Below are 25614 nucleotides of genomic sequence, written 5' to 3' on the forward strand. Positions count from 1 at the left end.
GGGGCTGGGTGACACGGGACTGGGTGACACAGGGGACTGGGTGACACAGGGGGCTGGGTGACACGGGGGACTGGGTGACACAGGACTGGGTGACACAGGACTGGGTGACACAGAGGACTGGGTGACACAGGGGGCTGGGTGACACGGGACTGGGTGACACAGGGGACTGAGTGACACAGGGGGCTGGGTGACACGGGACTGGGTGACACAGGGGGCTGGGTGACACGGGACTGGGTGACACAGGGGACTGGGTGACACAGGGGGCTGGGTGACACAGTACTGGGTGACACAGGGGGCTGGGTGACACGGGACTGGGTGACACAGGGGACTGGGTGACAGAGGACTGGGTGACACAGGGGGCTGGGTGACACAGGGGACTGGGTGACACGGGACTGGGTGACACAGGGGACTGGGTGACACAGGGGGCTGGGTGACACGGGACTGGGTGACACAGGGGGCTGGGTGACACGGGACTGGGTGACACAGGGGGCTGGGTGACACGGGACTGGGTGACACAGGAGGCTGGGTGACACAGGGGGCTGTGTGACACAGGACTGGGTGACACAGGGGGCTGGGTGACACGGGACTGGGTGACACAGGGGACTGGGTGACACAGGGGGCTGGGTGACACAGTACTGGGTGACACAGGGGGCTGGGTGACATGGGACTGGGTGACACAGGGGGCTGGGTGAAAGCAGGGGACTGACACAGGGGACTGGACTCTCTCTCTCTCTCACCATTCCATGGTCAACCCCCCCCCCCTCTCTGAGATCATTAGACAGACTGTTTACATTTTCCAGGGGCAGCAAAGGTAGGTAGGTGGCAGAGAGAGGAGGGGGGGCAGGGGTGCACTGTTATATGGTGAGAGATACACACAGTATACAGGATTTGTTCCTCACCTTGTGGCCGGACCGGGCGTTCACTTCTCCTCTGGCTGCGGCTGAAGACACGTGACTCTGCACTGGGAGGTGCTGGCGCCGCACGGGAAGATGGAACAAGATCTGACGTTCGGTTCTTCTCCCGCTCGGCTCCTCCCCTCCCTCAGACACGTGACACGATCGCTTCAGTGACAGTCCACACAGCCCTGCGCCGGGAAGGAAAGTGCAGCGGCGAGCATGGCGGCCGCCAATTGCCGGCGGCCGGCCACCGCTGCTTTAGTCAACATGCATAATGTGACTGAGACATTAACATGACACTGACTGGAGAGGGCAGGCGCATAATTGAAAAGTGCGCCCGCGGCCGCGATGGCGGCCGCCGCCGAGGCCCACAGGCAGCTGAGCTGATTAATATTTGACTGACAGCAGGCGGCCTACCGGGAATTTTCCCGGTATCCCGGTAGGCCAGTCCGGCCCTGAATGTAGGACTAGTCTTGCTCAGTATAATTGTCCTATTGCTGACCAATTTTACACTGTTGTGTCATCTGTTGTCTCAAAATTCATGTAGAAAGAAGCTGAGCTTCCACAGGTCATCTTCAGCAACAAATGTTTATAGCACTCATTAGAATAGGTTGGGTTTAAATAGGGAGGCACAGATGGGGATTTAACCCATGATCTTTGGTTTACGAGACCAACGCCTTACCACTTGGCCACTGCGCCCTCTACTGGACAAGTGGTTTTATGTTTAAGCTCTAAGAAAGCACACAAGTTATATTTGGTCATCATAGCCTAGGTCATCTTCATGTGGAGCAAAAATATTTTTCCTGGTGCCTCCATGGCAGCACACCAATGGTCATGGCTCCGCTCCCGACTGACCCACAGGACCACATAACTCTCTTAATAAAAGGAGTTGCTCCCCCCTGTTTAGGCATTCTTTTTTCTGTCCTCATCCCGCAGGATCATACGTCAGCTCTACCTCACCATCCCATGGTGTGACCGTTGCAGGTTCATGCTTTCCTGCAGGACGGAGTCCTATAGCTTGGGCTGCTAAAGGCGCCAGATAAGTATAGGAGCCCTTTTTTTCTGTGGATCTTTTTTTTAGGGCACTTATTTTTAAACCTCCAGGAGCCTGTCTTCTCTCCTCTCTAGGTAACACAGGCTGACTGTCCCAAGGTATCCCTATTGATTCTTCCATAAAAAACGCTGTTCCTTACAAGCAGGCCATCTAGCGCACCCCACTTACCGCCAGTGTTTGTATCACTCTGCGGCTGGATGTCTGAGCATCGGCTCCCTCCACGAGCTGCGAGCGCTTCGCGCGCGTCACATGACTCAGGCTTGTCATCTCGGTGGGCAGAGTCGCGTTGGCGCGGCCGCGCATGCGCACTGCGCGTCCGGCGGCCATCTTGGTACTCCCAAGCTATTTAAACAGCCTGTGTCTCGCATTTGAGAGCAGACTGTCTGTAGGATAGCATCTCCATTGCTCCTCTCCTACTTACTCCCCCTGCAGCAAGCGCTATGGATCACTTCCAAGGTACATTTATTTCTTGGTTCTTTGGATTTTAAATTCCTTTTGTTTGTGATTATCCTTTTATTGGTATGTATATATATATGTATGTATATTTCTATATATTATTATTATTCTTTTTTACAAGTAGCGAATGCTTATGTAATACTTTATCTGCCCAAAGGCAGGATAGTAATCAGCGTAAATTCTGTAATTTGCCCTTAGCTGTCCTGGACATAGTCACGCCAATACAAAAAGATCCTCAACAATCCACTAGGTAAGGGCTGCTACAGTCAGGTACGTTTTTTTTAAAAAAAAAAAGAGCACTGCAGCAGGCATACAATATAGCCTTTTTCTGTGGTTTTGTCTCCACAGCCCACAACAAGACTCATCTCACAGATCTTCCCGCGACAGAGGTTCAGGGGGCCATAGAAGTTCGGGTCACCACCACACTTCAACCCGTAACTCAAGTAGTCAGTGGAGTTCTTCCCACCGCTCCTCATCCAAGCCAAGAGGGGAGGACTGCTGGGTTTGTGGTAAAAAGGCCTTGCCAGGGAAGTTAGCCTGCGGCCAGTGTTTTTCAGAGGCTACAGCAGAAGAGCGGGGCTCCTCAAGCTCTATAAAAGATCTCATCAAGGAATCAATCAGGGAATTGGCTTCAGCACAAAGCACCCCTTCTTCTCCCTCTGCTCATCAGGAGGTTGCAGGCCCGTCCACCCCATACCCTGGGGCCAGATGGCACCTACGGGAATTCCAACTAGGTTTCCTAGCACAGTGGGGGAAAGAACATCTCAAACAGAAAATAAGTGTTACCTCTTCGATGAAATCCAGCCTGTGGTGGTGGACGAGGCCCTCCAATCTACTAGTTCCTCGGTTCCTCGGACCAGTTACCTGGACAGTCCTTACATCAGACGCCAGTCAGCTCGGTTGGGGAGCCCACACCCAAGACAAGCTAGTTCAAGGGAGGTGGCCGTTCAGTGCGGAGGGAGTGATTTCCAATATCCTGGAGCTAAGAGCGGCGTGGATGGCGTTTCTGCATCTAGCTCCTCTCCTCAGAGACAAACCTGTCCTTCTCCAAATGGACAACCGAGCAGCAGTAGCCTACGTCCAGAACCAAGGGGGTACACACAGCAGGTCACTGCTCAGCGAGGTAACTCTAATCTCTTGGGCAGAGAAGAATCTATACGACCTGCGAGCATCCTATATTCCGGGACCAGAGAACCAGCTAAGAAAGGAGGAAGCAACTGCGCTAAGTGAATAAATGTGGATTGATAAGCAGCAATTATTATGTCAAACAAACACAGAAAATATAAGGAAAAGAAGGATAACTGCGCTAAACCAGAAATGTACACAGAAATGTACAGATCTTGTGATAATATGAATAATACAATAGACGTATGCCCAAGTGTATATCAAAAATACAGGCCAAAGAGCAGTGGCCTTTAGGAGTTAGGTGACTATATACTAAACAATTGAGCTCCAGATCCCTGGATGCCCAAAACTATAAGTGAAAAAATAAAACAAATAAAATAACAGTAACAGTGTATCACAATTATCGGTCTTCCACCAGAATTAGCAATAAGTGATTATTACAGTAAAAACGGAAATTGTGACATAAACAATTGATATTGTCAATAGTCCAAAGAAAAAAGGAAGTCCATAATATGACTGTTGGAAACACTCGTGCAGATTGAAACCATGCGATTATCCGTGGGATAAATTATCCAAAAGTGAATCCACCACCAGTGATCGCAAGCTGCTTACCAGATTTTAAGGTCCCTACGGACCAAGCCCAGCATATAACTCCTCAGTAAACGATGTTGGTATCCGGATGTAAGCAGACTCCACAATGGTATTCACATAAGCCAAATGAAGAAAAAAGGAAATGCTTCCATAGCATAAAACCAAATGTGACTTTATTAAAATAAATGTAGCAAATTTATCACTCACATTTCTGGAGATTCAATAAAACATTTCTGCCATGCAGCTCTGGCCGGACGCTTACAGGCAACAGGACTGCTCGTGGAGAGTAGACGGTTGAGAGGGGATGACACAGGAATGCCGCTCGCTCCGCCCGACGCGTTTCGTGAAAGAATCACTTCGTCTCGGGGCACGAGCAGCACCCTGTATCACCCCCTCTTAAATGGGTGACATACAAACAAAATTGAGACCGAGCCTCGTTACGGGCCGCACGCGCGCACGCGCAACGCCCCAGCTGCAGCGTTAAAGTGCCGCTGTGTTCCAGCCTACCTTGACCACTGGTTGGCTGTCATCAAGGAGGGAGACACCCAATTAGGTGGAACTGCAGGCGTGACGCGGTGCGCGCGCGGACCAGGAAACTGGCCCGGTAAGAACATATAGAACCAAGCCTCGTTCTGAGGCCACGCTCACGCACGACGTCCCGTAATACCAGGATGGTGACGCGCTCCTCAGTACTCCAGCCAATTGGCTGGCGGCCTCCACAATGGGACGCCCACATACGGGGAGCGTGAACATCAATTCGTACGAGAGCGGCACCCAGCGAGGCTTAGTCAAACAGAGTCCCGGAAATAGTTATTACAAATGTATTGGGGGACACATTTTTTAAAAATATACACTCATAATATCACATGCTGTCCGGACCATTGATATCCGTGCTTAAACAATTATGCGGAGTGCATTAATAAAAGCTAAATCAATAATATAATCAATTTAAGTATTAAATTAAAATAGGATTATATTGAGATGTGCACACTTTGGGCATTTTATAAGCACCGTGAGTGGCAATATATGCCATAACCAAAAAGTGCACATTGTAGATAAAAATGAGGCCAAAAATGCAAACCCTATTAACTCAAGGGACATTAAATGCCATTAGTGTTAATTCATACCGACACAGATGACAATTTTCAAAAGTCTGCACAGAGGCCTGCCCATTCGATAGTGAATCATGTCAGATAGATCCTATGGCCACCAGTTGATGGAACCCATGCGACGTCAAATAAACCAATATATGACATATTGGAACTAAAAACGCAAAACTATATAGTAAAACTAGTACCTAACTGAAGGCTTTAATCATATATGAACAATCTATATACAAGAATTGGGGGACAGTGTGGTGTGCTTGTTTTAGCACCCCCCATGGTTGTGTTAACAAAAATCCCAAAGAACACCAAAAAACTCAAAAAAAAGGGGGGGGGGGGCATTTTGCTACGGAAACAAAGACTACCCCTCACATCCTACCCACCTTGAAAGGAATAAAGCATAGGCCACACAGGGACCCGAATTTGGGGAAAGAAAAAGAAGCAGAAAACGAAAAGGGGACAAAGCGTGTGTTCAAGGGTGGAAGGTGGGAGGGGGGGGGGGGGAAACTGGAAGGAGGCAACAAAATCAAGAATTATTAATGAAGGCGTTTATGTCCGTATCAACATTAAGTCCAAATGGGAGATAAGTCCTTAGTCGATGGATCCAGTACATCTCACATTTAGATATTTCTCTGACAAGAGAACTCCCCCTCCAATGGGGCCTGTATTTGTCAATACCTATGAACAATGTCCCTGTCGGGTCCCTATTATGGACTTCATCATAATGTCGTGAAACTGAATGATTTGGGAAACCCTTTCTAATATTCGCTATATGTTCGTTGACTCTAATCCTCATTTCCCTCTTTGTCCTCCCCACGTACTGTAACCCGCAAGGGCACTGTAGGAGGTAGACGACCCCCTTGGTGGAACAAGTGACAAAAGGTTTTACCTCATGGGTCTTGCCAGTGCTTGTTGATATGAACTGCAAGATTTTACGGTCTTGGCACTTATTCAAAGAGCATACTTGGCATCTCTTACATCTGTGATAGCCACACAGACCCTCTAGAAAGGTTCTATTCCTTTCCGGGGGGTCCTGGACACTGGGCGCCACACTGCTGCCCAATGACGAAGCTCCCCGAAAAACAATAGAAGGCCTATCTGGCAATATTGGTGCGAGCAATTGATCGCTCCGCAAAATATGCCAGTGCTTTCTTATGAGTTGCTTAATACTTTGGTGTTGTGCCGAAAAGGTAGTAATAAAAGGTACCATGAAGGCATTCCTATCTCTCTTCGGACGGTCACTTAGGAGGGAATCCCTATCAACTGAACGAGTAGAAGAAACAAGTTCAGAAAGAATCCCTGGATCGTAACCTTTCTCCTTGAACCTTTGTGACAATACCTCTGCTTGACTATCATAGGCCTCAACCTCTGTGCAATTCCGTCTGATCCTAGTGAATTGCCCGCGAGGGACAGCCTTCAGCCAGGGGGAATAATGACAGCTGTCAAGAGGAATAAATGAATTCCTGTCTGTAGGTTTAAAAAATGTAGTTGTCCGAAAACTATCTCCTACAATTTCGATATTGAGATCAAGAAAATTGACCTTTGTCTGACTAGCTGAAAAGGTGAAATGGATACCCCTCGTGTTGTCATTGAGTGACGACATAAAGGTCTCCAAGTCATCCCTTCCGCCATCCCATAGGAGGAGGACGTCGTCAATATACCTGATCCAAAAAATGACCTCAGGTCTGCCACACTTATCGACGACGTCCTCCTCCCACTTGGCCATGAACAGGTTAGCCAAACTGGGGGCATACTTGGCCCCCATGGCTACTCCCCTGTCTTGGCGGAAGAAGCTGTTGTCGAACCAAAAGTAGTTATGACCTGCTGCAAATTTGAGCAAGGCCATAATGAAATCTATTTGGTCAGTTGCTAACTCGGTTCCTCTGGTCAGATGTAACTTCACCGCCTCAAACCCCAACTCGTGGGGAATGATGGTGTATAATGACGTCACGTCAGCCGTGACCATCCAGACGCCCTTAGTAGGAACAAAACCAGCAAGTAAATTAATGACTTGTTTGGTGTCCCTAACATAAGACGGAATGTTCTGGACAAGGGGTTGCAAAAAAAAGTCTATATACTTGCGTAAGACTCTTGTGCACCAGCTAGCCGATCACCTTTCCAGGTCATTCTACAACAACAACGAATGGTCTCTAGACCAAGAGGTTTTCAACAAGATCTGCCAACAGTGGGGGACTCCCCAAATAGATCTCTTTGCCTCACCCCTCAACGCGAAAACTCCTCTGTTTTTCTCGAGGACACCATGTCCGACCTCAGCGGGTATGGATCCAGCCTTGGACATTCCAGTTGGGATATGCATTTCCCCCAACTCCCTTAATTCTGAGATTACTCCAACGTCTGACGAAGGAAGATGTCACCATCCTGGCGGTCATTCCATATTGGCCAAAGAGGCCGTGGTTCCCGCTCTTGGTCAGTCTGTCACTGTGCAGTCCGACTCCTCTACCTCACAGGAGCAACCTGCTGTCTCAGGGCGACTTCCTTCACCCTCATCCAGGGATACTGGACTTGAGGGTCTGGAAATTGAAAGGAGGAGGCTGGGGGACTTAGGGTGTTCACATAAAGTTATTCAAACCCTTTTACTTGCAAGGAAATATTCCACAAACACCACTTACTACAGAATATGGAAGAAGTTTGTGGCTCTGGCCAACCAATTCAACCCACTATTTCCTGAAGTCCATAATGTTCTGTCTTTTCTGCAGTCGGGCTTAGACCTAGGTTTGGGCCACAGCACTCTAAAGGTCCAGGTGTCTGCCATCTCAGCTCTAACAGATGTTCGATGGGCTCATAATCCGTTGGTGGACCGATTTCTGAAAGCGGTTCTGAGACTACGCCCGCCTAGAAAATCTCTATACCCCAAGTGGGATCTGACAATAGTTCTAGAAGCTCTAGCACGTTCCCCCTTCGCTCCTACAGAAGATTGCTCACTGGAAGACATTACCTGGAAAACAGCCTTTCTAATTGCCATCACGTCGGGGCGCAGGATATCGGAAATTCAAGCCCTAGGAGCCCAAGAGCCTTATTTCACCTTCTTCCCAGACAGGGTGGTATTACAGCCTATTCATCAGTTCATTCCTAAACTACCTTCGGTCTTTCATCTAAATCAGGAATGGGTCCTTCCAACATTTGAAGTAGAGCAAGCATCCTCAAACTTGCACGAGCTAGATGTAGTCAGATGCTTAAAACACTATCTTAAGTTAACTCAGGGGTTCCGAAAGGACCAACGTCTCTTCATCATCCCTAAAAGAGCAAGGAAGGGAAAAGCAGCTTCCAAAGTACCAGTGGCAAGTTGGATTGTTAAACTCATTCAGAAAACTTATCGGGCTAGTGGTCTTCCTATTCCCAAGGCAGTGAACGCCCATTCAACAAGAGGAGTCGCCGCGTCCTGGGCAGCTTTGGCACGGGTCTCCCCGGAGACAATCTGCAGGGCAGCAAGCTGGTCTTCCTTCAGCACCTTTATGGCACACTATAGCCTAGATCCGGCAGTTCTCACCTCCCGTGACTTTGGGAGAAAGATGCTAGAATGCTCCACTCTGTAGTTTATTAAATATATATTTTTGAGCAGTACCCTCCCTGTAAGCGAGTTATTTGACCATTGGTATGCTGCCATGGAGGCACCAGGAAAACGGAAAATGTAATACTTACCTTTCTGTAATTTTCCTTTCCTGGTGCCTACCCATGGCAGCATACACCCTTCCTTATGGACTGCTCTGCGGTCTGAGGTCTAGTTACTAAGAATGCCTAAACAGGGGGGAGCAACTCCTTTTATTAAGAGAGTTATGTGGTCCTGTGGGTCGGTCGGGGGCGGAGCCATGACCATTGGTATGCTGCCATGGGTAGGCACCAGGAAAGGAAAATTACAGAAAGGTAAGTATTCAATCTTTCGTTTTTTCCAGATCGTCTAATTCTTTTAATAAATCCCCAGCCTATGCTCTTTCTCTCCAGTACATTGGGGACTAGTCTTGCTCGGTATAATTATCCTGTTGCTGACCAATTTTACACTGTTGTGTCATAATGCATGTAGATAGAAGCTGAGCTTCCACAGGTCATCTTCACCACAAATGTTTATAGCACTCAGTAGAATAGGTTGGGTTTAAATAGGGAGGCACAGATGGGGATTGAACCCATGATCTTTGGTTTACGAGACCAACGCCTTACCACTTGGCCACTGCACCCTCTACAGGGCAAGTGGTTTTATGTTTAAGCTCTAAGAAAGCACACAAGTTATATTTGGTCATTATAGCCTAGGTCATCTTCATGTGGAGCAAAAATATTTTTTTCCAGATCGTCTAATTCTTGTAGTAAAGCCCCAGCCTTTGCTCTTTCTCTCCAGTACATTGGGGACTAGTCTTGCTCAGTATAATTGTCCTATTGCTGACCAATTTTACACTGTTGTGTCATAATGCATGTAGATAGAAGCTGAGCTTCCACAGGTCATCTTCACCACAAATGTTTATAGCACTCAGTAGAATAGGTTGGGTTTAAATAGGGAGGCACAGATGGGGATTGAACCCATGGTTTTTAGTTTACGAGACCAACGCCTTACCACTTGGCCATTGCGCCCTCTCCGGGACAAGTATCTTTATGTTTAAGCTCTAAGAAAGCACACAAGTTATATTTGGTCATTATAGCCTAGGTCATCTTCATGTGGAGCAAAAATATTTTTTTCCAGATCGTCTAATTCTTGTAGTAAAGCCCCAGCCTTTGCTCTTTCTCTTCAGTACATTGGGGACTAGTCTTGCTGGGTATAATTGTCCTGTTGCTGACCAATTTTACACTGTTGTGTCATCTGTTGTCTCATAATTCATGTAGAAAGAAGCTGAGCTTCCACAGGTCATCTTTATCACAAATGTTTATAGCACTCAGTAGAATTGGGTTTAAATAGGGAGGCACAGGTGGGGATTGAACCCATGATCTTTGGTTTACGAGACCAACGCCTTACCACTTGGCCACTGCGCCCTCTACTGGACAAGTTATATTTGGTCATTATAGCCTAGGTCATCTTCATGTTGAGCAAAAATTCTTTTTTCCAGATCGTCTAATTCTTGTAGTAAAGCCCCAGCCTTTGCTCTTTCTCTCCAGTACATTGGGGACTAGTCTTGCTCAGTATAATTGTCCTATTGCTGACCAATTTTACACTGTTGTGTCATAATGCATGTAGATAGAAGCTGAGCTTCCACAGGTCATCTTCACCACAAATGTTTATAGCACTCAGTAGAATAGGTTGGGTTTAAATAGTGAGGCACAGATGGGGATTAAACCCATAATCTTTGGTTTACGAGACCTACGCCTTACCACTTGGCCACTGCGCCCTCTACAGGACAAGTATATTTATGTTTAAGCTCTAAGAAAGCACACAAGTTATATTTGGTCATTATAGCCTAGGTCATCTTCATGTTGAGCAAAAATTCTTTTTTCCAGATCGTCTAATTCTTGTAGTAAAGCCCCAGCCTTTACTCTTTCTCTCCAGTACATTGGGGACTAGTCTTGCTCAGTATAATTGTCCTATTGCTGACCAATTTTACACTGTTGTGTCATCTGTTGTCTCATAATTCATGTAGAAAGAAGCTGAGCTTCCACAGGTCATCTTCACCACAAATGTTTATAACACTCAGTAGAATAGGTTGGGTATAAATAGGGAGGCACAGATGGGGATTGAACCCATGATCTTTGGTTTACAAGACCAATGCCTTTAGCGGCATGATGTACTGAATTTAAGAAATTAATTTTAAGTGTTAAAATTCAATCTTTACTTGGTTTATACAATACAGTAAAAATACAACATAGTTGGATCATTTAAAAAAAATAGTAAACATAGTACACTCTGGTTATACATGATTTAAAAAAAATATATACCAACAGTAGCAAATAATCAACAACAATACAGTGCATGATAAGCCGTAGTTCAATTAACTTCCATATGAGTACCCCGACGTGTTTCGACCAATACTGTCACAGTCTTCTTCAGGGGAATTGTACTCTGATGAAATATATTAGAATATATTAGAATAAATATTAAAGTTCCATCCCTACTCCACTACTCCCCTCCCCTACTCCCCTACTACCCTACTCCCCTCACTCTACTACTCCCTTGCTCCCCTACTCCCCTCCCCTACATCCCTCCCCTACTCCACTACTCCCCTACACTTGATGGAAGGCAAATTCTTGTATGGGGTGCAGTGGCCAAGTGGTAATGCGTTGGTCTTGTAAACAAATATCATGGATTCAATCACCATCTGTGCCTCATTCTGCAATTCCCAATTGAGTTGATTAGTTGAAGTCATATTTATTGGCACCCCCATCAATTATACGATTCCAGTCCTAATAGTCTATCTATAGATGGCACTGTACTTCTAAATTTAAAAAATCTCGGGGTGATATTTGATGCTAATTTAACCTTTTATCCACATGTACAAAATGTTGTCAGCACATCTTTTTCACACTTGAGAAACATTACATTTTCACAGGGTGACATAAAGCTGCATAATCTATAGGTGGCGCAGTGGCCAAGTGGTAAGGCGTTGGTCTCGTAAACCAAAGATCATGGGTTCAATCCCCATCTGTGCCTCGTTCTGTATTCCCCAACTCAATTTAGTAAACATTTGTGATTATTTAGTGAACAGCATAAACATCACTTATGGTGTAGACGACCTGTATGGAAATAACTTCACAGATACAGGGACATCCTCTGTGTGATACTTGTGTGTCTATAACCCAGTGTTTCTCAATTCCAGTCCTCAGGCCCCCCCAACAGGTCAGGTTTTCAGGATTTCCCTCAGATGAAAAGGCTGTGGTGATTACTAAGGCAGTGAAACTGATCAAATCACCTGTGCAAAATAATGGAAATCCTGAAAACCTGACCTGTTGGGGGGGCCTGAGGACTGGAATTGAGAAACACTGCTATAACCCCTCCCCCCTACATTTCTTATCTCTTCCAGTCACAGAATATTACTAAATATCACACATGGAATCAAACAATAGATGCCATAATCACATTGTCAGATGTGCAAATACAACTTGTGACATACAACCACCTCACCTGTAGAGGGCGCAGTGGCCAAGTGGTAAGGCGTTGGTCTTGTAAACCAAAGATCATGGGTTCAGTCCCCATCTGTGCCTGTTTCTCTAATCCCAAATGAATGTAGTAAACATTTGTGATAATTTAGTGAACCACATAAACATCACTTATGGTGAAGACGACCTGTAAGGAAATAACTTCACAGATACAGGGACATCCTCTGTGTGATACTTGTGTGTCTATAACCCCTCCCCCCTACATTTCTTATCTCTTCCCGTCACAGAATATTACTAAATATCACACATGGAATCACACAATAGATGGAAAATTCACATTTTATTGTCATATATACAAATACCAAATACAACTTGTGACATACAATGGCCTTACCTGTAGAGGGCGCAGTGGCCAAGTGGTAAGGCGTTGGTCTTGTAAACCAAAGATCATGGGTTCGATCCACATCTGTGCCTCTAACCGCTCCATTTAATGCAAAAGGCTGGCAAACGCACATAACTGCACGTGATCTTTTCCATCTGCTCTGGGGGGAGGTTCCGCCAGAGCCCTGCATCCAATGGCCCGGATTCAAGAAGCAATTGCGCCTGTGTAACCATAGGTTACACAGCGCAATTGCTTACTTGCCCCGGCGTTACGAATGCTCCTGATTCAGGAACATCGTAACGCCGACTGCAGCCTAAAATCTGGGTGGCATAAGGCTCTTATGCCACGCATATCTTAGGCTGCATTCTTGCGATGGCCGCTAGGGGGCGCTCCCATTGTGCTCAGTGTATAGTATGCAAATTGCATACTAACACCGATTCACAATGTTGTGCGAGCCCTGCGTACGCAATTTACGTCGTTTCCGTACGGCGTGTTTAGCGTAAGGCTGCCCCTTCTAATAGCAGGGGCAGCCAATGCTAAAGTATACCCGTCGTTCCCGCGTTGCGACGTTCGAATTTTACGTAATTTGCGTAAGTGATTCGTGAATGGCGCTGGATGCCATTCACTTTCACTTTGAAGCAAATGACGTCCTTGCGACGTCATTTGCCGCAATGCACGTCGGGAAAGTTTCCCGACGGAGCATGCGCTCTACGCTTGGCGCGGGAGCGCGCCTAATTTAAATGATTCCCGCCCCCTACGGGATCATTTACATTAGGCGCCCTTACGCAGGGCAAGTTTACACAGCGCACACGCAATTTACGGAGCTACTGCTCCGTGAATCGCGGGTAGCGCAGGAAATTTGCGGGGGCGCAGGGCAAAAACGCTGCCCTGCGCCTCCGTACCTGAATCCGGGCCATTGCGTCCAACCAGAGGGTCCTATGGCCACCAGGAACCTGGTGATTGGTTATAGAGAGGCAGGACAATGGTCTACCTATGTCATGGGTCTTCGAACTACGGCCCTCCAGTTGTTCAGGAACTACAATTCCCGTCATGTCTGTGAATGTCAGAGTTTTACAGCGCCTCATGGGATGTGTAGTTCCGCAACAGCTGGAGGGCCGTAGTTTGAGGATCCCTGACCTATGTAAACAAGGCAGATCACTGTTCTGCCAGAAAGGAAAATGGAGATCTCTGCTTCATTTTAGTCAAAGCACCTCCCCCACAGTTAGAAAGCACACACAGTGAACACATTTAACCCTTTGGTCACCTCCTGATGTTAACTCCTTTCCTGCCAGTGTCGTTAGTACAGTGACAGTGCATTTCTTTTTAGCACTGATCACTGTATTGGTGTTACTGGTCCCCAAAAAGTGTCACTTAGGCTGCTTTCACACTGGGGCGGGGGTGGGGGCTGCGGTAAAGCAACGTTATTTTTAGCTGCGCTTTACCATTGTTGTTGCGGAGGTATTCGGCCGATATCGGGGTGCTTTTAACCTTTTAAGCTAGTGTCCGAAAAAGGCTTGCAACCACCCGCAAAGCATCGCTGCAGCCGGCGGTTCAGCCGCGCTGCCCATTCATTTCAATGGGCAGGAGTGGTGGAGGAGTGGTGTCTACACCGCTTCTTTCACCGCTCCAAAGATGCTGCTTGCAGGAGTTATTTTTTTAACGTCCTGCCAGCACACCGCCTCAGTGAGAATGCCCTCGGGCTTTCACGCTGAGACTGCAGGAGAGCTGTTTTTCAGGCGCTTTACAGGCACTATTTTTAGCCCAAAAGCACCAGAACCCCCCCAGTGTGAAAGGGGTCTTGGTGTCAGATTTGTTCGCCGCAATGTTGCAGTGCCGCTAAAAATCTCTGATTGCTGCCCTTACTAGTAAAAGAATATATATTGTTTTTTAAATGCCTGAATCTATCCCATATTTTGTAGACGCTATAACTTTTGTGCAAACCAATCAGGATTTTTTACCGAAAATATGTAGCAGAATACATATTGGTCTAAATAGATGAAGAAATTCGATTTTTTACTTTTTTTATTGGATATGTTTTATAGCAGAATGTAAAAAATATATATATTTTTTTTTTAATTGTCGGTCTGTTTTTGTTTATAGTGCAAAAAATAAAAACCACAAATCTCTATTTGTGGGGAAAAAAGGACGTCGCACGACCGCGCAATTGTCAGTAAAAGCGACGCAGTGCCGTTAATCGCAAAAAAAATTCCTGGTCATAAAGGGGGGGGGGGTAAATCCTTCCAGGGGTGAAGTGGTTAAACTTAAAGCGGTGTTCCAACCGTGATTTTTTTTTTTAAGTCAGCAGCTGACTTTTAATAAGGACACTTACCTGTCCTAGGCGCCCGCGATCTCGGCCCACCGAGGCCGATCCCTCGATAGTGGCAGGTCCCGGGGTGTCTTGCCGAAAAAGGTCCCCCCGGCGGATTATGCCCCCCCCTGTACTGCGCAGGCGTGGCACTTGCCTCCGAAAGTTGCCGAACATGTAGCTCTAGACGGAGCCTGCGCACGCTTCTGACATCCAGGCTCATTCCTTACCATCCCCGTGGACATGGAGGATGTTAAAAAAAAAAGAGCCAGGAGGCCAAGCGAGCGAAGCCAACTTGCCACTTATAGCGAGGTCCACGCAGGCGCCACATGTTTGGCTATTTTCAGAGGCAATCACCGCGCCTGCGCAGTACAGGGTGGGCATAATCCGCCAGGGGAACACTCATCGGCAGCACACAGGCACCGTCTGTAACGGTCAACACTTTACAACCCCATTAAATATATAATTTCAATTAGTTTTTATTGGTTCACAAAAAAGGTGACACAACAATATTGCATATGTAATACAAATCAATACAACTCCTTATCGAAATTAGTCACTGTAGAACCAACGGTTATTAGCAAACAGTATTGGAAAATAACACATATACTTAAAATATTGGCCATAGAGCCACATAGACTCCCATCTCAGATTACCCAGTAGACGAGGCAGCACGTCCTACTGCAAAATGTGGACGTCACCACCTCACCATGAGCAACCCGAATGGGACATAACAAGAACTTACAGCATAGCTATGTCGCTTATCATTACCGTATGCAATAGAAAAGCTCATTTGTAACTCACAAGGTGTAGAGAGTAATATCAACCCAGTATTTAGATTGCATAATAACAAAACACCTAAGAAATGAACCAGGGTCATAACTTCAAAATAAAGGGGAAGGAAGGTGAAAGAAAGAATAGGACCAATAGGATAAGAAGAAGGAGGAGGGGAGTAGGATGAGAACGGGACCAAGAATCAAGGAAGAAGGAGGAATACCTGAGAAATTATGTTGCATGAGATATCTATTTTTGTTTCTTTGCCTAACTGCCGAGCTTATTTTTGTCAGTAAATGAAACTAGAGGTCAAAGACCAATTCAGGACTCTAAGTTTAGACTTGGAATCTAGATATCCAAGGCTCCCAATGGTCGCGGAACTTAGCGACCGACTGGGATTGGAAGGCGAAATGTTGCTCGTAGGAGCATTGTTTCTTTACCCGTTGAATAACCTCACTACAATTGGGGACTAAATTCGACTTCCATTTGGACGTGACCGTTAGCCTAGCCGCAATAAGAATGTGGCTTGTGATACTTCTAAATTGAAGAGGAGTTCTGAATATTAAGGAATAAAAGAGCCAGTTGAGGAGACGGTTTAACAAAGAAGCCTGTCACTGAAGAGATCAATTTGAATACTTTGCGCCAAAAGCTGCGAATACATTTGCAATCCCATAGGATATGAAAAATGTTCCCTCTCGACCCGCACGATCTCCAACAGTCACTGGGCTCTGAGGGGAAAATCATAGACATCCTCACAGGGGTCAAATAAGACCTATGTAGTGTCCTCAACATCAGATCCCAGTGGTTAGAGCAATGAGAAAATCTGTAACAATTGTTGATAGCAAGTTTCCATTCCTCTGGGGAATGGACAGACCCCAGGTCTCTTTCCCAACTCACCATATTAGAGGTCTTAGAGAAACTAGAGTTGTTTTGTAGAGTATTGTAGAACCAAGACAAACCTTTTGGCTTATCATGACTAGACAATAGGTACTTCCATACATCGTCATATAGGTGATAAGCTACTTCTGGGTGTTTAATGTGGAAATAGTGAATCTGCGTCTTAGAGAACTGATGAGTGACAGGTTGTTTTGTAAGCAGGTCTCTATAGGTAAATGTATCCTCTTTAAGCCACTGGTAAATATTAACGTTGGGTATCAGGAATTCGTATATCTGGAGGTTAGACAGGAAGTGTTTTAATAACGAGTTCTGGGGCGCTGAGAAGTGGAGTTTTTTCCAAGCTGCGAGCGTCGCCTCGATAGAGGGGAGTTTGGGGCATACTAAGGGTATATCAATCAGGCAGGCTATCAGGAGGGAAGGGAGGTCTCTGTTGGCTAACACTGACTTCTCATTGTGAACCCACAGTTTAGGGGATTGCGGATCGAACCAGGCTTTCGCCTGGTCCAGAATAGCAGCCCTGTAGTAATTTCTTATATTTGGGAAACCAGCCCCCCCGTTTTTCCTATGTTTCTGAACTATAACATAGGGGATCTTGGACATTTTACGGTTCCACACAAATTGTCTAAAGAGTTTATCTAAAAGAGTGAAGAAGGATTCAGGAAGACAGATAGGAATAGTTCTAAAGTAGTAGATCAGTTTAGGGAGTACCACCATTTTTAAGGCTGCAATCTTCCCGAGCCAAGAAAGTTCATAGGAGGCAATGTGCTGGAGATCATTTTTAACTGTATGAATTAGATTGGGAAAGTTGGCCTTGTATGTAGACAAGGTAGGGAAGGCCAATCTGACACCTAAATAAGAGATCGCCTTTGACATCCATTGGAATTGGTATTTACCTTTCAAGAGGGCTATGTGTTTTTGGGGTATGTTCATGGGTAATATGCATGATTTCACCACATTTAATTTGTAATAGGAAACATCACTATAACTTTTTAACACCTTAAATACATTATCCAGGGAGGAAGCCGGCTTAGTAAGTGTTAATACCACATCATCGGCGAAAAGGCCAATTTTGTGGGTAACATTCCCTACCTTTATTTCTGTGATCGCATCATTGGACCTAATGGCCTCCGTCATGAGCTCCATCAAAAGTGTAAAAATGATGGGGGAGAGAGGGCACCCCTGGCGGGTACCATTCGTAATGGAAAAAGTATCAGAAAGAGCATTCGATGTAAAAACTCTTGCTGAGGGCTTAGAGTAGAGGGCTAGGATTGCTGACAGGATGTGTCCCTGGAGACCAAATTTTTGCAATGTGGCCTGAAGGTAGCCCCAGTGGACCCTATCAAAGGCCTTTTTGGCGTCAAGTGCCAAAACGGCCGCAGGAATCTTTTTGCTCTCCGCTATATGTAACAGGTCGAACAATCTCCTAGTGCCATCAGGAGCTTGACGGCCCCTCACAAAGCCCACCTGGTCCGATTTGATCAAAGATGGGGTTATTTTTGCTAGCCTATTAGCTACAATTTTTGCATATATCTTAAGGTCCGTGTTTAGTAGGGAAATGGGTCTGAAATTTTGGGGTGAGTCCGGCTTCTTCCCTGGTTTGGGCAATGTCACGATTATGGCTTGTAGCATTTCCTCCGGGAAGGAGGCCAAAGAGGAGGCGCTGTTGAACAACCTGCCCAAATATGGAGCTAGGGACTGATAAAACACTTTATAGTACTCAGACGTGAAGCCGTCAGCTCCTGGGGATTTGTTTTTTGGTAATGACTTGATAGTGTCTATTATTTCCTTATTTGATATCTGGGAGTTAAAGCGGTTCTCCACCCTAAAGTGGAGTCCCGCTGATCGGAACCTCCCCCCCCTCCGGTGTCACATTTGACACCTTTCAGGGGGGAGGGGGGTGCAGATACCTGTCTAAAGACAGGTATTTGCACCCACTTCCGGCCCGGCATTCATGGGCAAAAGACGGGCATTGCGTCACATCCCGTCGCCCCCCCGTTGTGTGCTGGGAACACTCGGCTCCCAGCACACAGCGGGAGCCAATCGGCGGGCGCGGCGCGACTCGCGCATGCGCCGTAGGGAACCGGGCAGTGAAGCCGCAGCGCTTCACTTCCTGGTTCCCTCAGCGTGGATGGAGGGGGGAGCAGCAGGGTGATGAGCGATCGCTCGTCATCTGCTGCGGACGGCGCTGGACTCCAGGACAGGTAAGTGTCCTATTATTAAAAGTCAGCAGCTGCAGTATTTGTAGCTGCTGGCTTTTAATATTTTTTTTTGCCGGAACATCCGCTTTAAGTAGGGCTAGCTCCTCCTCCTTTAAAGAAGGTAGAGAAACAGTATCTAGGAAGGAAGCAATGGATTGCTGTGAAGGTTGTGGAGTATCTCCATCTAAGTGGAGGTTATACAAATCACGGTAGTACTTCATAAAGGAATTTGCAATTTTATTGGGGTGATGTTCTATCAGGTTGGTGTGCGGGTCCCTAATTGATATCAAATTTGTTTTTTGTTGTCGTCTGGATAAGTAGCTGGCCAAGAGTTTTTCCGCTTTGTTACCTTGGACATAAAACTGAGCCTTAAGCCTCTTTAAACTGTTTTGGTGCCTAGATAGGAGAGTTAGACGCACTTTCTGTCTACAATTGAATAATTCCGATTAAATTTTAGGGGATGAGGCTGTTTTATGAAGGTCCTCTAGGGATTTGAGGTTACTGAGAAGGTCATTCAACAGTGCCCCTCTGCGCTTTTTTTCTCTAGCAGCAGCCTGAATAAGTAGACCTCTGCTAAAGGCTTTGTGGGACCACCACAACGTAGATATATCAACATCAACAGTATCATTAATTGCAAAAAATTCAGACAATTGGCGGTTAAGGAGTGAAGCAGCAGTGGGATTGTGTAACAGTTCCGTGTTATTTCTCCAGAGATACGTAGGGGGGACATAAGAACTGCTTTTCAGCACTAAGGAAATCGGAGCGTGGTCAGACCACGTGATGGAGTGGATCTTAGCTGATTCAGATCTATGTAGGAGAGTTAGGTCTGTAAGGAAAAGGTCGATCCTGGAGTATGTGCGATGGGGGGAAGAGTAGTAGGTGTAGTCCCTTTCAGTTGAATTGAGGCACCTCCAAGGATCATAAAGACTGTGTTCCGACAACAGAGGTTGTAGTTCCTTCCTGGAGGGCAGTTTCGTGCCTGAACTATCTAGATATTTGTTCACAATTCAATTAAAGTCCCCACATATGAGCAAAGATCCCTGTTTGATCTTATCAACTTTCCTCAGGAGGGATTTTAGAAATGAGAAAGGCCGCTGATTAGGAGCATACAAGTTCACCAAAGTGTAGGTAGAATTGTTTAGATCACAGACCAGGATAATGAATCTGCCATTCGGATCGCTAATTACTTCATGTAACTTGAAGGGGACAGATTGTTTGACTCCTCTTTTTTTAACTGAGGCCATAGCATGAAAAATATGAGGAAAGGCCTTGTGGGTGCATTTAGGTTGTTTTGCCGTCATGAAGTGGGTTTCCTGTGCACATAAGATGTCCCCTTTAAGCTTAATTGCATCCTTCCACATAGCACTTCGCTTGAACGGGCTATTAAGCCTGTGTACGTTCATGGAGACTATCGACACAGACATCCTAGATAAGGGAGGCTGAATGCAGTATCAACGATAAGTATTAGGCTTACCAGTTGTAGCACCAATTTGTTACCTGTAGATGGCGCCAATGTAGTGGGAATATTCGTCCAGGTCATAGCAACAGTGTGGAACTCTTCATATATATGAAACATAAGTCTCGCGATGCAGATAGGCATGATGATGATATCCTCAGGTGCGAAAAAAAAAAGAAGAAAAGACAAGGGGAAAAAGGAAAAACACACAAAAAAAAATATCAGAAATTCCAGACAACACATAAAAATGTGACAACGTTCACAAAGTGCGAGCTGTCCTCGCATTATCTCACAAGAGGGGATACGAACTCCGAGAGAACCAAAAAAATAAAAAAGCAGATTGAACTACGGTTGTAAACCAGCCCCTGGTTGGGGATTAGTGACGGGGAGTTAAATGAAGCTGCCCTAAGGCATGTATCAGGTAGTGCTCCAATCGGGGGACAGCCGAGCAGGTGGGGACTTGGAAGCGGGGGCCCGATCTTCTCCTGGGAGAAGATTCCATTTTTTTGCTAGATCCATCCCTTCGTCAACACTCCTGATGGCATAGGTACGGTTATACCTGGTGACCAGTAACTTAGTGGGAAACCCCCAGGAGTATGTAATCTTGTTATTTTGCAATAACTTAGTAACGGATGTCAGATTTTTGCGCGCCATCATAGTGTGCTGCGACAGATCCGAGTAAATTGAGATGTCTGAATACGGAGCGGGCAAGGGATGGTTCTTCTTGGAAAATCGCATCACATCATCCTTAATATGGAAGAAATGAACCCGGGCTATGACATCTCTGGGAATTTTATCAGGGAGGAATTTAGGTTTAGGAAGGCGGTGCGCTCTATCCACAATGATCTCGTTGCCCGGGGCCTCAGGCAAAATGGCCGTTATAAATTCCTGTAAATAGTGCCTTAGATCCGAGGGTGGTACTGACTCCTCCACCCCCCGCAATTTAATGTTATTTCTGCGGGATCTATCCTCCAAGTCCGCTAACTTTTCACGCATGGCTTGAATGTCCCCTTCTGCCTCATAGTGTGCATCTACTAAGTCATTATGGGCAGTAGTGAAGTCTCCCATTTTATCCTCCAAGTGGCTGATCCTGTCGCCAATTGCTGACACTTCCCTCTTTAGTTGAGACACACACATCATCATGTCTTTATGCATGGATCCCCTGAGGGTCACTAGCATATCCCTCATGACTGTATCACTAAGCGGGACCCCAGATGTAGGGAAGTCGTGGATCTGTTCCACAAAGTCTCTGGTGCTGTTTTGGGAGTCACAGGCTTCATCTGGCTCACCTGCGTATCTGTGCTCCACTGACCTCTTTTGGGGTGACTTCTGCGGGCTGTTTATGGGCGACGCGATCGGCGTGGAGCCTCCGCTTCCTCCTCCGCTCCGATGGAGCGATGCTCCGCTTTGTAGCTGGGCCGGGCTGCGCTGGTGACCTCCGCCGTTTGAGCCGCACCGCAAGTCCGAGGCCTCGGCACCATCTTGCGGCCTAGGTGTACTCGCCGCCGAGTAGAAGTCCGTGAGTTTGGAGGGTTTCCTATCCGGCTTGCGTTTCCCCATCACCTCCGCTCTGTCCGTGGAGTCACCCGCGGTATCGTAGGGGTGTTTTAGGGCTGGTTTAGCTGCTCGATGTCGCTGGATGCAGGTTCGTTACTCGGAGCTCCTGTCTTACACGGCCACCCGGACAGTTCGGGTTTGGATTCTTGTATCCGGGTTTCAGTCTGCCTGAAATCCGGACACATTATATAGACAGGGCTGTGGCTCCCCAAGTAACTGAGGTAGTCACACAAAAATCTGTTGCCATTTGGGAGATGGGGGCCGCTGTCTGGGGGCAGGTTTGGCATCACTGAAGGGGAGCCATGATGTCAGCAAGAGCAGTTTGGTGACGCCCACTGTTTGCCGCAGCGTGCTGCATTACCACTCTCCTTGAGGCACCCAAAGGTGCCCCAGGTCTTTTAAAATCTTATTGTGTATACTACGGAAAAAACTGTGCCTGTGCCTGTGTTCGGGTTTGGCTTGAAGAAAAGGTGGCAACCCTAATCAGGGGGGATAATAATGTGTAGCAGAAGGTATCACGGCTGTTCTGACCAGGGCCGCCATCAGGAATTATGGGGCCCCTTACACAGCTTCAGGCATGGGCCCCCTGGAGCAGAGAACCGGGGGGGGGGGGGGGGGCTGCCGCCTGAGATTAAGAAGCGGGGGGTGGGCCATCTGGGCTTTGAGGACTTCTGGGCCCTTTAATAAAAAAAAAAAAAAAAAAAATACATATTTTTTTTTTAAAAGGGGGGTTGCCATCTGGGTACCTCTGGGCCCTTTAATAATAAATATATATATACATACACAAATTATTATTTTTTTTTTTATAAAAAGAAATTACAAAAAAAGGGGGGTTGCCATCTGGGACCTCCGGGCCCTTTAATAATAATAATAATAATAATAAAAAATATATATATATATATATATATATATAGATATATATATATATATATATATATATATATATATATATATATATATATATATATATATATATATATATATATATAGATATATATACAAATTATTATTATTTTTTTATAAAAATAAATTACAAAAAAAAGGGGGTTGCCATCCGGGGCCTCTGTGCCCTTTAATAAAAAAATAAAAAAATAAACCTCTGGGCCCTTTAATAAAAAATAAATAAAAACAATATAAAAAAAAAAAAAAAGATTTATAAAAAAAAAAAAAGGGGGGGGTTGCCATCCAGGGCCCTGGGGACCTCTGGGCCCTTTAATAAAAAATAAATATATAAACAAAAATAAAAAAATAAACATTTATAAAAAAATAAAAAAAAGGGGTTTGCCACATGGAGCCCTCTGAGCCCTTGTATTATATATATATATATATATATATATATATATATATATATATATATATATATATATATATATATATATATATATATGAAATAAAAATAAAAAAATAAAAAAGGGGGGGTTGCCATCCGGGGACCTCCGGACCTCCGGACCTCTAAAAAAAAAATAAAAAAATGGCCCTTTAATAAAAAATAAAATAAAAATATATTAAAAAAAATATATATATTTTTTATAAAAAAAAAAGAAAAAAAGAAATGGGAGTTGCTATCTGGGGCCCTGTGGGCCTCTGGGCCCCTGGGGACCTCCGGGCCCCTTACAGGTGTACTGCCTGTACCCCCCTGATGGCGGCCCTGGTTCTGACATTTGGGGGACATGTCTGTTGTCACCAGTCGTCTCGTCTGATAGCAGTGATATAAACCGCCTTATTGTTCTGTAAATTTCAAGTAGAGGAAAACGCTATGGATAGAAACAATGACATCACAATTCAGGTGGCGTCCATCCAGCCTCAGCAGCCAACTGTATCAGTTCCCGTTCTAGAAAATGCCTGAGGACATGTCTGGACATGTATGAGATACACAAACATTGTAGAACACAAGAGAAAAGTAAAACTGAAAAACACATAGAAGAAGAAATTGCAAAAAGCAGAAGCTTTCTAAAAAATGTTACAGGATATTTTCATGATTAACATCCACAAATCTCTAAGATACACCCAGAGGTGTTCAGGAAGAAAATCTTTGTGGTTCAGTGTGAACTTATTTCCTAAGGCCCCTTTCACACGGGGCGGATCAGTAATGATCCGCCCCGCGAACCTCCGCTTGCTCAGCGGGGATCGCTCCGTTGATCCCCGCTGAGCCGGCGGATGACAGGGCGGTCCCCGCACACTGTGCAGGGACCGCCCGGTCCTTTCTCCGCTCTCCCCTATGGGGGGGATCGGATGAACACGGACCGCCTGTCAGTGTTCACCCGATCCGATCCGCCAGACGGATGGAAAAGTAGGTTTTTCCTCCGTCACACTTTGGCAGATCGGAGCGGGTCGGATGTCAGCGGGCATGTCACCGCCGACATCCGCGGCTCGATAGAGGAGCACGGAGCACCCGTTCAGGTCCGCAAAAAAAAAACTGTCAGGCGGACCTGAACAGGCCTCCCGTGTGAAAGAGCCCTTAAAATTGGAGGAAATTCATGTCATCGGAACCACATGTATGTGTACCCCAAAATTGGGGTTGTGTTTCCTCGGTGGGACTTTTAGATTGGGAGACTGGTTGTAAATAAAGTGAAAAATTGATTGGTAAACAATGATATTGTCACAAAGTATCAAATTTTATTCAGCGTTGTTAAGGTGAACAACACATCAAGGCCAAAGTTTACAAAATGTAGTAAAAGCATCCAATATGACCAAGAAAAGGGGCAAGCAAATCCGGGCATACAGAGGTCAAACAACTTTAAACATCAAAAATTACAAGGATAATAACAAAACATAAAAAACAATATATAATAGCGACAAAAAAATGTGTATAGAAAACACCCCCTAGGAAAGCTGTCTATTGCAGTAAAGACAGACGTGCCAACGTTTCGAGGCTTACATAGGGTAGAGCCTCTTCATCAGAGCGAGGGTCAAGCAAGGTTGTCGCTGTATAATCTAAAATGAAAGAAAAGATATAAATAGTAATGCAAAAGTAAGATACCAGAAAACAAAAACACAGAAAATATCAATATTCCCTCATTCAGGTCGTTCCCCTTGTGTGAGGAGATGCACAAATGGACATACAGGTGGAGGGGCAACAAAAAATGCCCCCTTTGCCACATGTGGTCCTCTAATTTATCACAAATGTTTATGGCACTCAGTATATTAAGTTTAACCACTTCAGCCCCAGAAGAATTTATTCTCCCCCCCCTTCCCCCCCCCCCCTTAATAATGGACCATTTTTTGCGATACGGCACTGCATCGCTTTAACTGACAATTGCGCGGTCGTGCGATGTTGTACCCAAACAAAATTGGCATCCTTTTTTTCCCACAAATAGAGATTTCTTTTTTTTTTATCACCTCTGCGGTTTTTATTTTTTCACTATAAACAAAAACGGATATATGTGGAGGTCCACCCTAAAAAAATAAAAAAATACACCAAAAACTTGCAAAAAACAGAAAAAAAAAATAGAAAAAAAATAATGTTTTACTCACCAGAAATGCCGGTTGCAATGCGGATCTTCCTAATCTGCCTCTTCCCAATCCGCTGACCAGCATATGAAATGAACTGTTGTTTTTTGCTCTGATAGGAGTATACCCAGTGGGGTAGATTCAGGTAGGGGCGCGCACTTATATGGCGGCGCAGGGTATCGTTTTTACGCTACGCCTCCGTAAATTACTGGAGCTACGCTTCATTCACGAAGCATTTGCTCTGTAATTTGCGGCAGCGTTTCGTAAAATGGACCGGCGTAAGCGCGCGTAATTTAAATGATCCCGTAGGGGGCGCGGATCATTTAAATTAGACGCGTTCC

At 45.7% G+C, this 25614-nt stretch overlaps 6 non-coding genes across 6 annotated transcripts; 3 read left to right on the forward strand and 3 right to left on the reverse strand.

The window, feature by feature from the left end:
- Positions 1-1523: 1523 nt before the first annotated feature.
- Positions 1524-1595, reverse strand: TRNAT-CGU. Its single transcript has one exon. It is a non-coding gene; the product is annotated as a tRNA-Thr (tRNA).
- A 7748-nt stretch (positions 1596-9343) lies between these two features.
- Positions 9344-9415, reverse strand: TRNAT-CGU. The gene has a single exon. It is a non-coding gene; the product is annotated as a tRNA-Thr (tRNA).
- Positions 9416-10127: 712 nt separating this feature from the next.
- TRNAT-CGU lies at positions 10128-10199 on the reverse strand. Its single transcript has one exon. It is a non-coding gene; the product is annotated as a tRNA-Thr (tRNA).
- Positions 10200-11736: 1537 nt separating this feature from the next.
- TRNAT-CGU lies at positions 11737-11808 on the forward strand. Its single transcript has one exon. It is a non-coding gene; the product is annotated as a tRNA-Thr (tRNA).
- A 479-nt stretch (positions 11809-12287) lies between these two features.
- Positions 12288-12359, forward strand: TRNAT-UGU. Its single transcript has one exon. It is a non-coding gene; the product is annotated as a tRNA-Thr (tRNA).
- A 297-nt stretch (positions 12360-12656) lies between these two features.
- On the forward strand, positions 12657-12728 carry TRNAT-UGU. Its single transcript has one exon. It is a non-coding gene; the product is annotated as a tRNA-Thr (tRNA).
- The last annotated feature ends 12886 nt before the right edge of the window (positions 12729-25614 follow it).

Source organism: Rana temporaria, chromosome 1 (genome assembly GCF_905171775.1).
Source record: "Rana temporaria chromosome 1, aRanTem1.1, whole genome shotgun sequence".
Taxonomy (NCBI): Eukaryota; Metazoa; Chordata; class Amphibia; order Anura; family Ranidae; genus Rana; species Rana temporaria.